General features: G+C 33.0%; 2 protein-coding genes across 2 annotated transcripts in view; one reads left to right on the top strand and one right to left on the bottom strand.

Annotated features, from left to right (window-relative positions):
- Positions 1-13,435, bottom strand: part of LOC134697296 (tumor suppressor candidate 3-like) — a 182,328-nt gene that overhangs the window by 57,664 nt on the left and 111,229 nt on the right. The window lies entirely within an intron of this gene.
- Positions 1-13,435, top strand: part of LOC134695682 (interferon-induced very large GTPase 1-like) — a 40,502-nt gene that overhangs the window by 11,710 nt on the left and 15,357 nt on the right. Inside the window, exon 2 of the mRNA XM_063557028.1 lies at positions 9,982-10,104. The gene's annotated coding sequence lies outside the window, so the exon portion shown is untranslated. The remainder of the gene's footprint in view (positions 1-9,981; positions 10,105-13,435) is intronic.

The following is a 13,435-nucleotide window of genomic DNA, read 5'->3' as shown; positions in this document are numbered from 1 at the left end:
ATTTTGGATTTTGGATATTGGATCAAAGTAGGTGAATGTCCAATTTCAAATTTTTCAGTTCTTTGAAGGTTTTCATTTTGGTTCACACACCAATCATGTGTCAAATGTTCAATCACAATCCTAATTGTGAGCTGTTTTTAGCTTAAATGCTGTGTCTATAGTTGCTCAACTGGTCAGGGTTCTACCTCTGCAGGAAAACCGTGTTGCTGTCGCTCTCACAGCCTTTTGTTTCTTTCAGGTATCGAAAATATTTTTTTTTATATTTCAATGGAAAACAAAATTCTCATTAAAGAAATATCATGCCCCCTCAGACAGTCAGGGATATAACTCTATAGGTTTATTACAGGAAAATAACATACATTTGTTATTGTGGACTAAAAAATCAAAGAAATGTGATAACATACGTATGTTACATGTTTCAAAGGGACAATATACTTCATAAGTTTAGTTAAAATGTATACAAGTTCTATTGATATTACTATTGTCTTTATGTATACTTAACTATTGAAAGATGTAACAGTTCATAGTATTCCAATTTTGAATAGTACACCTATATGTTATTACAGAAAAAATATCACTGTAATAACTAAAGGGTGTTATCACAGCTTCTCTATATCACTTCAAAGCATTTGCTCAGACATAAATCATGCTTAATTACAATGTATTTTAATTTATTGTAAGAAATAATGACCAGAGCATGTAATGAGGTTCTGCGCAAGTTTCTCAGTAACTCCAAAGTGTCTTATATAATAAGTTACATTCCTATAATAACTAAGCCTTGTTAGCTCACCTGGCCCGAATGGGCCAAGTGAGCTTTTTCGATCACTTTGCGTCCGGCGTCGTCCGTCGTCGTCCGGCGTCGTCGTCCGTCGTCGTTAACTTTTACAAAAATCTTCTCCTCTGAAACTACTGGGCCAAATTAAACCAAACTTGCCCACAATCATCATTAGGGTATTTAGTTTCAAAATTGTGTCCGGTGACCCGGTCAACCAACCCAGATGGCCGCCATGGCTAAAAATAGAACATAGGGGTAAAATGCAGTTTTTGGCTTATAACTCAAAAACCAAAGCATTTAGAGCAAATTTGGCAAGAAGTTAAATTGTTTATCAGGTCAAGATCTATCTGCCTTGAAAGTTTCAGATGAATCTAACAACTCGTTGTTGGGTTGCTGCCTCTGAACTGGAAATTTTAAGGAAATTTTGCTGTTTTTATACGACCGCAAATTTTGAAAAAAATTTCGTCGTCGTCGTCGTCGTCCGAATACTTTTAGTTTTCGCACTCTAACTTTAGTAAAAGTGAATATAAATCTATAAAATTTTATCACAAGGTTTATTACCACAAAAGGAAGGTTGGTATTGATTTTGGGACTTTTGGTCCCAACATTTTAGGAATAAGGGGCCAAAAAGGGCCCAAATAAGCATTTTCATGGTTTTCGCACAATAACTTTAGTTTAAGTAAATAGAAAATAATGAAATTTAAACACAATGTTTATGACCACAAAAGGAAGGTTGGTATTGATTTTGGGAGTTTAGGTCCCAACAGTTTAGGAATTAGGGGCCAAAAAGGGACCCAAATAAAAATTTTCTTGGTTTTCGCACCATAACTTTAGTATAAGTAAATAGAAATCTATGAAATTTAAACACAAGGTTTATGACCATAAAAGGAAGGTTGGTAATGATTTTGGGAGTTTTGGTCCCAACAGTTTAGGAATAAGGGGCCCAAAAGGTCCAAAATTAAACTTTGTTTGATTTCATCAAAATTGAATAATTGGGGTTCTTTGATATGCCGAATCTAACTGTGTATGTAGATTCTTAACTTTTGGTCCCGTTTTCAAATTGGTCTACATTAAGGTCCAAAGGGTCCGAAATTAAACTTCTTCTGATTTTGACAAAAAATTAATCGGTTGGGTTCTTTGATATGCTGAATCTAAAAATGTACTTAGATTCTTGATTATCGGCCCAGTTTTCAAGTTGGTCCAAATCGGGGTCCAAAATTAAACTTTGTTTGATTTCATCAAAAATTGAATAAATGGGGTTCTTTGATATGCAAAATCTAACTGTGTATGTAGATTCCTCATTTTTGGTCTTGTTTTCAAATTGTTCTACATTAAAGTCCAAAGGGTCCAAAATTAAACTTAGTTTGATTTTAACAAAAATTGAAATCTTGGGGTTCTTTGATATGCTGAATCCAAACATGTACTACGATTTTCGATTATGGGCCCAGTTTTCAAGTTGGTCCAAATCAGGATCTAAAATTATTATATTAAGTTTTGTGGAATAGCAAGTCTTTTCAATTGCACAGTATTGCGCAATGGCAAGAAATATCTTATTGCAAAATATTGTGAAATAGCAATTTTGTTTTTAATTAGAGTTATCTTTCTTTGTCCAGAATAGTAAGCAAGAAATATCTAATTGTAAGAATTTTTTTTATTTGGAGTTATCTTTGTCCAGAATCAACTTAAATCTTTGTTATATATACAATATACAATGTATATTCACTTTTTACTACCAACTGATAAATTAAAATAATCTTTACCATTCAGTGATAACAAGCAGTTTGTTTACATCTTAATATTTTATGATGTATTTAAATGAGTAGTAATTGTTGCAAACTCCATTAGAAATTTTAATTGAGATTAGTTTTGGAATAAGGGAAAGGGGGATGTGATTAAAAAAAATGGGTTCAATTTTCTCATTTGAAATTTCATAAATAAAAAGAAAATTTCTTCAAACATTTTTTTGAGAGGAATAATATTCAACAGCATAGTGAATTGCTCTAAGAGAAAACAAAATTTTTAATTTCATTAGAACACATTCATTCTGTGTCAGAAACCTATGCTGTGTCAACTATTTAATCACAATCCAAATTTAGAGCTGAATCCAGCTTGAATGTTATGTCCATACTTGCCCCAACCGTTCAGGGTTCAACCTCTGCGGTCGTATAAAGCTACGCCCTGCGGAGCATCTGGTTAGTTATTATCTTGAATAATATTATAGAAAGAGATAAACTGTAGAAGGCAATAATGTTCAGCAAAATAAGATTTACAAATAAGTCAACATGAACAAAATGGTCAGTTGACCCCTTTGGGAGTTATTGCCCTTTTTAGTCAATTTTTAACCATTTTTCATAAATCTTAGTAATCTTTTAAAAAAATCTTCTCCTCTGAAACTACTGGGCCAAATTAAACCAAACTTGCCCACAATCATCATTGGGGTATCTAGTTTCAAAATTGTGTCCGGTGACCCGGTCAACAAACCAAGATGGCCGCCATGGCTAAAAATAGAACATAGGGGTAAAATGCAGTTTTTGGCTTATAACTCAAAAACCAAAGCAATAAAAGCAAATCTGGCATGGAGTTTAAATTGTTTATCAGGTCAAGATATATCTGCCTTGAAAGTTTCAGATGAATCGAACAACTCGTTGTTGTGTTGCTGCCTCTGAATTGGTAATTTTAAGGAAATTTTGCTGTTTTTGGTTATTATCTTGAATAATATTATAGATAGAGATAAACAGTAAACAGCAATAATGTTCAGCAAAGTAAGATTTACAAATAAGTCAACACGACTGATATGGTCAGTTGACCCCTTTCGGAGTTATTGCCCTTTATAGTCAATTTTTTACATTTTTCATAAATTTTGGTAGATTTTTAGAAAATATTTTCCACTGTAATTACTGGGCCACTTCATTATAGATATAGATAATTTTAGCAACAAGAATGTTCAGTAAAGTAAGATCTACAAACACATCACCATCATCAAAACACAGTTTTGTTATGAATTTATCTGTGTCCATTGTTTAGTATGCACATAAACCAAGGTGAGCATCTAGTTATCACAGCTAAGTTAATTCCTAAATAGCCTTGTCTCATTGATTAACCATGGTTAATTCCATTTAAAAATTAATTAGCAAGGCTATGCATTTAGTTTCTGCGCAAAGTCTCAAGAGTTCCCTAGAGTCCACTATAGATTAAATAATTTTACAAATAACAAACATATGTTATTACAGATTAAGAAAATTTAAGGAAGAGTATCTGTAATAACACACGCAAGTTATTTTCTGTAATAACCCTATAGAGTTATATCTCTGACTGTCAGAAGGGTAAGTTCCTAAAATATAATAACGAAAACAAAACCCGCAAATGTCATTGAACCGGCTAAGATGATTTAGTTTGTTTGTACGACGATTAACCTTCAAAACTACAATTACGGTTAAAAAAAAAATGTGTGGTATCTAAATACAAATTGTCACAGCTTGGGTGCTTGCAATGCATGTTCTAATATTTTCTTACATTTTGTCGCAGATAACTTCTCGTATTTGTGCTGAATCATTATCTCTCTCTATTTGACGCCACTGCTGTACTAAAATTTTTAGGAGACGTACACCACGGTTGGACCCATTGTCTTCTGTAAAAAAAAGGTTCAATATATAGCATATGTTGGGGTTTTGGTCAATATATTGTTTTTTACATATCAGGGCGTACTGATTTTCGAAACATGTACTTCGTCCTTGCGAAACAGGCAATGCTTCTTTACAAATGAATAAATTATTGAATTTTGATACGACCGTAAGCATTTTGCGGTCGAATATCGTATATCTGTATCATGTCATCGTCTGCATCGTCCACGTCGTCCGAAGACATTAACTTTAGTATAAATAAATAGTAATCAATGAACATTAAACACTAGGTTTATGACCACAATAGAAGGTTAGTTGGGTTGATTTTGGAATTTGATTTTGGGGTTTTGGTCCCAACAGTTTAGGTATAATGGGCCGAAAAGGGGTCCAGCATTTTTCTAGTTTTCCAGACAATAACTTGTGGAATGGTTTATGGATCTCTCCAAAATTTTACAACAAATCCCGTACCATAAAGGGATCGTTAGAAATCACTTTGGGAGGTTATGAAACAAATCGTATAGGAAAAGGGACAAAAAAGGGGAAACAAGAGTGTCCTGGTTAATGGACAATATAGCCCAAAATACAATTTAAAAGCAGTGTAAGGGAGGTAAATCAAACACAACATTGACAATTACCTCCCTTACACCTCTTTCAAATTATGTATAAAGAAAAGTTTAATTGTCAATGTGTTATTATGGTTGCAAACTTCATCGAAAATTTTAATTGAGATTATGACCATATCTTAAGGATTTTTTTTTTTTTAAAAAGAGGCGGGTAGGTTAATAAAACAATAATATTTGGTCTTTTTTGGGAAAAAAGTTTGTGTGTGTGAGGGGGTTAGATGTGTTCCATTCGCATTCAAATTCAAGTTCTTTGACTACACTTATTCTACATCAGAAACCTATTATTTGTCAAATATTTAATTACAGTCCAGATTCAAACCTGTACCAAGTGCGAATATTGTGTCCATTTTTGTCCCAAGTGCGAATATTGTGTCCATTTTTGTCCCAAGTGCGAATATTGTGTCCATTTTTGTCCCAAGTGTTGAGGGTTGGACCTCTGCGGTCGTATCCAGCTGCGCTCGGCGAATCATCTTTTTTTCTTATACCACCGCAAACATATTTTTTAAAATTGGTCGTATATTGGTATCACGTCGTCGTCGGTGTCGACAGCGTCGTCCGAAGACGGATAGTTTCCGGATAATTATAACTTTTGAATAAGTGAAACGAAATCAATTTAACACAATGTTTATAACCACAAAAGGAAGCTTGGGATTGATTTTGGGGGTTACGGTCTCAAAGGTTAAGGAATTAGGGGCCCAAAGGGGCAATCAACAGCATTTATCTAGTTTTAGGACAAAAAGTTGTGTATTAGCATTTCGATTGTTCTGAAATTGTACCACAATGTTTGATACCATAAATAAAAGATTGGGATTTATTTTAAAGGGTTATTGGGCAAACAGTCTAGGAATTAAGGGCCAAAAGGGGCCAAAAACCAGCATTTTTTTCTAGTTTCAAGACAATAACTTGTAGGTTACTGTATGGATCTCTCAGACATTGTACCACAAGTTTCCATATAACAGAGGGAAGGCTGGGGTTCAGTTTTAGGATAATTTTCCCGTATATGTAGGAATAAAGGGCCAAAAAAAGGGCCAAAAAGAAGCAATTTTCTAGTTTACAGACAATAACTTGTGTGTAAGTGTATAGATCTCTATACATTTTTACAAGAAGGTTCAATACCACTAAAGGAAGGTAGGGATTGATTTTGGGGGTTATGGCCTCAAAAGTTTATGAAAAAGGGGCCAAAAAGGGGGCCCAAAAAATCATTTTTGCAGTTTTCAAACAATAACTTATGTTTAAGTGTACTAATCTCTCGGAAATTAAACCACAAGCTTTAATACTATGAAGGGATGGTTAGTATTGACTTTGGGGGATTATTGCCAAAAAAGGGGAAAAGCTTCGTATTTCTGGTCAATGGACAATTAACCAATTTTAAAGCAGTGTAAGGGAGGTAATTCTAAAACATTTAACATACAGTGTTGGGTATGTTTGGATTTACCTCCCTTGCACTACTTGTATATTATTTATAAAGAAATGTCAAGCTTTGGACTAATTGCCAAACAAAGGGTGGGGGTCAAGCTTTGGACTAATTGCCAAACAAAGAGGGGGGGGGGGGGGTAGTTGTTGTCAATTTCTTTTTTCAAATTTCTCAAATTCCAAATTTTTGAAAAGTCAAAAGAAGAAATCTTTTATTGCACAATATTGCGCAATAGATTTGTAAGATCTTGACATTTGTTTTGTGTTAGAAACTCATATTATGTCAAATATTTGATCGCAATCCAAATTCAGAGCTGTATCAAGCTTGAATATTGTGTCCATATTTGCCCCAACTGTTCAGTGTTCGACTTCTGCGGTATAAAGCTGCGCCCTGCGGAGCATCTGGTTATAATTAAACCCGTTTAATGTTTATGTTTTAGTTGGTAAACATTATTGTGTGGTATTTAAGAATATACAATATAACTCAAGAAGACGCAATATAAGAAATATTTTTTTTATCACATATCAGTCTTCTGAACAATTAACAAATCTGCAGGTGAAAAACGTGATTTTTTTTTCTTTTAAAGAAAAACGGATATTTTTCTGTCACTGAATAAATACACTAAGTCTTGTAAACTAAATTACTTATTTCTATTCTTTCATTAATACTGAATATAATTTTGACTTAATTCATGTGGATTAAAAAATAGTAAAAATGGAAATGAAGACTGTGACATCATTATATTTTGTCATAGGAATCAAAAGCAGAACAAGGAATCTACATCATGATGTAATACACCACTGTACATCCCTTTTTTTCAATATTTCACGTTAGGCCACTGAAATAAAAAAATATATATAAATGCGTGTTTCCTATTCCCCTACCTTCCCTTTGTTTTAAGCTTAGAAACAGACTACGGTATTTTAACGTTTTTTGGGTCATTTTCATACGACCGCAAAAATTGAAAAAATTTTGGTCGTATATTGGTATGACGTCGTCGTCGTCCGAAAACTTTTCGCACTATAACTTTAGTATAAGTAGATAGAAATCTATGAAATTTAAACACAAGTTTGTGACCATTAAAGGAAGGTTGGGATAGATTTTGGAAGTTTTGGTCCCAACAGTTTAGGAATTAGGGGCCAAAAAGGGCCCAAATAAGCATTTTGCTTGGTTTTCGCACAATAACTTTAGTATAAGTAAACAGAAATCTATGAAATTTTAACATAAGGTTTATGACCACAAAAGGAAGGTTGGGATTGATTTTGGGATTTTTGGTCCCAACAATTTTGGAATAAGGGGCCAAAAAAAGGTCCCAAATAAGCATTTTTCTCTGTTTTTGCACAATAACTTTAGTATAAGTAAATAGAAATCTATGAAATTTTGACACAAGGTTTATGACCACAAAAGGAAGCTTGGGATTGGTTTTGGGAGTTTTGGTAGCAACAGTTTAGGAATTAAGGGCCAAAAGGGTCCACAATTAAACTTTGTTTGATTTCATCAAAAAATGAATTATTGGGGTTCTTTGATATACTAAATCTAACAGTGTATTTAGATTCTTAATATTTAGTCCTGTTTTCAAATCGGTCTACATTAAGGTCCAAAGGGTCCAAAATTAAACTTAGCTTGATTTTAACAAAAATTGAATTCTTGGGGTTCTATGATATGCTGAATCTAAACATGTACTTAGATTTTTTATTATGGTCCCAGTTTTCAAATTGGTCCAAATCGGGATTTAAAATTAAACTTAGTTTGTTTGATTTCAAAAAAATTGAATATATGGGGTTCTTCAATATGCTGAATCTAACCATGTATTTAGATTTTTAATATTTGGGCCCGGTTATCAAATTGGTCCACATTGAGGTCTTAAGGGTCTAAAATTGAACATTATTTGATTTCATCAAAAAATGAATTCTTGGGGTTCTATGATATGCTGAATGTAACCATGTATTTAGATTTTGGACATCGGACCATAATACTATGAAAATGTCCAATTTGAAATTTTTAAGTTTTTAAGTTTAAGTTCTTAGACAACATTTATTATGTGTCAGAAACCTATGTTGTGTCAACTATTAAATCACAATCCAAATTCAGAGCTGTATCAAGCTTAAATGTTGTGTCCATACTTGCCCCAACTGTTCAGGGTTCGACCTCTGCGGTCGTATAAGGCTGACCCTGCGGAGCATCTGGTTTAAATAAGCATTGTTAAAGTCAGAATATCTATCCCATCATAGGCAATAGACTCAAGTAATAAAATAAAATGGTAAAAATAAATCCCTACCTACCTACCCTATTTTTTCCAAAGATGTAATGGTAACGAACACGCTTTTTATTTTATTTGGCCGTATGAGATGTGATGTATAAAAAAATCTATCAATATAAAAAAGTTGTCCAGAGAGTCCGTACATTGTTTATGTAAAAGTGACGTTGTCTTTTTCCTGTAACGTATTATTCACTACGAAAAATAGGTTTATGCTGTCTGCTTATGTTTTTTTTTTTGTATAAACATGTACCAAAATGTTATTCATATGGATCACAATTCAGTCTCGCTCCACAACAGGACCACAAATTAACACAGACTTGTAACTGTAACAACAAAGTTTTACATAAGCGGATCCAGGGAAATAGGGTTTAGTTGTTGATTATATAGTGTATCACTGAAGCATGACTGGAGCGCCCCTCCTCCCTTAAGGTCAGTTAGTGGGCTCCCTTTTTACTACAGACCAAAAGTAATGCTTCAATTGTTTTGTATCGGTTTTAATATTCGACAAAAGGAGCACCATAGCTAAGAGAGCTTGTGTTTGTATGTTTTATGCTATGCCGAATAAAAAAAAAGTTTTTTATTTTATTCAATATCTATTATAGAGTTATCATAAAATTGAGCGTTTGATCTTTGACTGTTAGTTTATTATGAAGCAAGAATCTCTTAATAATAACTTAAGATACACGATCGTGCATGTAAGATACCAGTGAGTTCGTTTTTATAAATGCTTATGTGGGTTAACCTCTTATTAATTTTGTCACCAAACTTCTGTCAGTCAGGGGTAGGAATCGTGAAAGTCTTATTATTTTCATTAATTGACAATTTTATAAGGCGATGCATTTCGTCTCTGTTGGTCAGCTCTGATGCCCATTAAAACCGGTCGGCACTTAAAGTTAACCATCCAGCTCATAAACAAGCAGTAAGGTCAACTGATGTTCTCACTAAGCTTTCAGGACAGTAATTTGTTTTGCATTTACAGGATGTATTAAAAAGAATAGTTGAATGATTTACGATTTAATTATTATGTACATGTATAAAACAATGATTTAACAAAGACTTTGTTCCAAAATTGAAAAGCATCTTACATATATGTATAATGTAATGAAACACAATGCTCAAAACTTCTATTCATTTATACTTCCACAAGGTTCTAGATCTACACAAACGATTTTGCTTCATGCTATAAACACAAAATCTCTTTTTATATTTCGTACTCCGGGGTTGCTTGACGTACACTGTAACTGGCTTAACTGTTAACTTATGTTCAGCAATTTGTTTTTATCTTACAGGTTTGATCGAAAATGAGTACGAAGCATCCTTCAAGTATCAAAGACAAGATTTGTTTTTTTTTTTGTAAAAAAACAACCAACACGGCTGAATATCACATTATATATATAAATCAGTAAGAAAGGGTAAGAATCTACATGTATATTCAATAGATGGTTGAGGCTACGAAGTATTCATGAAATATTAACTGGCAACACCATTGCCAAACAATAACAAGTTATAAAAGTAATAAAAAAATAAATAAAAAAACGTTGACAACCTTAAGCAATGACAACTACGGTTCACAAAAAGAGTTCAAAAGTTTCGTAACGAATTTGCCCGATTAAAACATTTCGGCGAAGAAAGGGTAAGATACCAACAAAATATGCATTCATTTCCTGTTTTGTGAAGAAGAAAAATACTGATAGTATTTCACTTGTAGAAATGGTTTGGGAAAAACAGGCCTATGATATTTCGACTTTGATGAAATAATTTTTCCTCGATTGCGGAGAATTACATTTTTAATGGAAAAATATAAAGTGTAAGAACTAGGGTTAACGTATTTTCCACAAATAATATATTGCCACCAAAAGATTATAACACTTGACTAGGACTTCGGTGATGACAAAACCCTAAAAAACACTTTGTTCATTTAAAAATAACGGAATTGTAAAGATATAAAAATTATGCTCAATTGACTACAAGTATACTCAGGCCAATGGATGAATACTTTTTTTTATTTGAACCCTTAAAAGAAGTCATTACATGTATCTGAAACTCTGTGGACTCCATGACTTCACACTTGCTGTGTCATAGATGACCACATATTGATCCTTTTTCTTTTGCTCGGTTAGGTCGTTACATATTGCGACTAATCACCAAACTTTACTTTTCATAAGCCACACGCCTTTCATAGTGGTGAAAAGCGTCCACCGAAGCACATTTTCTTTGAAGCTGTTCTGCTACATACTAATGCCACGTTCACACGTACATTTAATTCGCTAATCGCGTTCACACACTCTTTTTATACGACCGCAAAAATTAAAAATATTTTGGTCGTATATTGGTATCACGACGACGTCGTCGTCCGAAGACGGATGGTTTCCGGATAATAACTTTAGTATAAGGGAATAGAAATAGTTAAATCTTATCATAAGGTTTATAATCACTAAAGGAAGTTTTGGGATTGATTTTGGGGTTTTTGGTCCCAACAGTTTAGGAACAAGGGGCACAAAAGGGGTCAAAATAAGTATTTTTCTAGTTTAGAGACAATAACTTGTAAGTGTATGGATCTCTCTGAAATTATATCACAAGGTTTCATTTAAAAAAAAAGGAAGGTTGGGAATGATTTTGGGGGTTATGGCCCTACATGTTTAGGAATTAGGGGCCAAAAAGGGGTTAAAGACAATACTTTTCTAATACATTGTATAAATTGCTTATTTCTTGACCAATTTCAATGGGGTTTTATTGAATTCTTGGGGTTCTTAAATATGCTGAATCTAACCATATATTAAGTTTTTGAAATTTGGTCCCCGTTTGTAAATTGGTCCACATGAGGTCCAAATGGTCCAAAATTAAACCTTGTTTGATTTCATCAAAAATAAAATTATAATTAATAATTATTATTATCTTTGATATGCCGAATCTAACGGTGTATTTAGATTTTCAATTTTGGGTCCCGTTTTCAAATTAGTCTACATTATGGTCCAAAGGGTCCAAAATAAAACTTAGTTTGTTTTTAACAAAAATTTAATTTTTGGGGTTCATTGAAATGCTGAATTTAAACATGTATCCCGATTTTTATACGACCGCAAATTTTGAAAAAAATTTCGTCGTATATTGCTATCACGTTGGCGTCGTCGTCGTCGTCGTCGTCGTCGTCGTCGTCGTCGTCGTCGTCGTCCGAATACTTTTAGTTTTCGCACTCTAACTTTAGTAAAAGTGAATAGAAATCTATGAAATTTTAACACAAGGTTTATGACCATAAAAGGAAGGCTGGTATTGATTTTGGGAGTTTTGGTCCCAACATTTTAGGAATTAGGGGCCAAAAAGGGCCCAAATAAGCATTTTCTTGGTTTTCGCACTATAACTTTAGTTTAAGTTAATAGAAATCTATGAAATTTTGACACAAGGTTTATGACCACAAAAGAAAGGTTGGGATTGATTTTGGGAGTTTTGGTTTCAACAGTTTAGGAATTAGGGGCCAAAAAAGGGCCCAAATAAGCATTATTCTTGGTTTTCGCACACTTACTTTAGTTAAAGTAAATAGAAATCAATGAAATTTAAACACAATGTTTATGACCACAAAAGGAAGGTTGGTATTGATTTTGGGAGTTTCGGTCCCAACAGTTTAGGAATTAGGGGCCAAAAAGGGACCCAAATAAGCATTTTTCTTGGTTTTCGCACCATAGCGTTAGTATAAGTAAATAGAAATCTATGAAATTTAAACACAAGGTTTATGACTATAAAAGGAAGGTTGGTATTGATTTTGGGAGTTTTGGTCCCAACAGTTAAGGAAAAAGGGGCCCAAAGGGTCCAAAATTAAACTTTGTTTGATTTCATCAAAATTGAATAATTGGGGTTCTTTAATATGCCGAATCTAACTGTGTATGTAGATTCTTAATTTTTGGTCCCGTTTTCAAAATGGTCTACATTAAGGTCCAAAGGGTCCAAAATTAAACTTAGTTTGATTTTAACAAAAATTGAAACCTTGGGGTTCTTTGATATGCTGAATCTAAAAATGTACTTAGATTTTTTATTATTGGCCCAGTTTTCAAGTTGGCCCAAATCGAGGTCCAAAATTAAACATTGTTTGATTTCATCAAAAATTGAATAACTGGGGTTCTTTGATATGCCAAATCTAACTGTGTATGTAGATTCTTAATTTTTGGTCCAGTTTTAAAATTGGTCTAAATTAAAGTGCAAAGGGTCCAAAATTAAACTAAGTTTGATTTTAACAAAAATAAAATTCTTGGGCCTCTTTGATATGCTGAATCTAAACATGTACTTAGATTTTTGATTATGGGCCCAGTTTTCAAGTTGGTCCAAATCAGGATCTAAAATTATTATATTAAGTATTGTGCAATAGCAAGTCTTTTCAATTGCACAGTATTGTGCAATGGCAAGAAATATCTAATTTCACAATATTGTGAAATAGCAATTTTTTTTTTTAATTAAGAGTTATCTTTCTTTGTCCAGTATAGTAAGCAAGAAATATCTGCAAGAATTTTTTTAATTGGAGTTATCTTTCTTTGTCCAGAATCAACTTAAATCTTTGTTATATACAATATACAATGTATATTCACTTTTTACTACCAACTGATAAATTTAAATAATCTTTACCATTCAGTGATAACAAGCAGTTTTTTTTACATCTTAATATTTTATGATGTATTTAAATGAGTAGTAATTTTTGCAAACTCCATTAGAATATTTTAATTGAAATTAGTTTTGGAATAAGGGAAAGGGGGATTTGAT

Source organism: Mytilus trossulus, chromosome 14, assembly GCF_036588685.1.
Source record: "Mytilus trossulus isolate FHL-02 chromosome 14, PNRI_Mtr1.1.1.hap1, whole genome shotgun sequence".
Taxonomy (NCBI): Eukaryota; Metazoa; Mollusca; class Bivalvia; order Mytilida; family Mytilidae; genus Mytilus; species Mytilus trossulus.
This window is presented reverse-complemented; position numbering and strand designations above follow the sequence as displayed.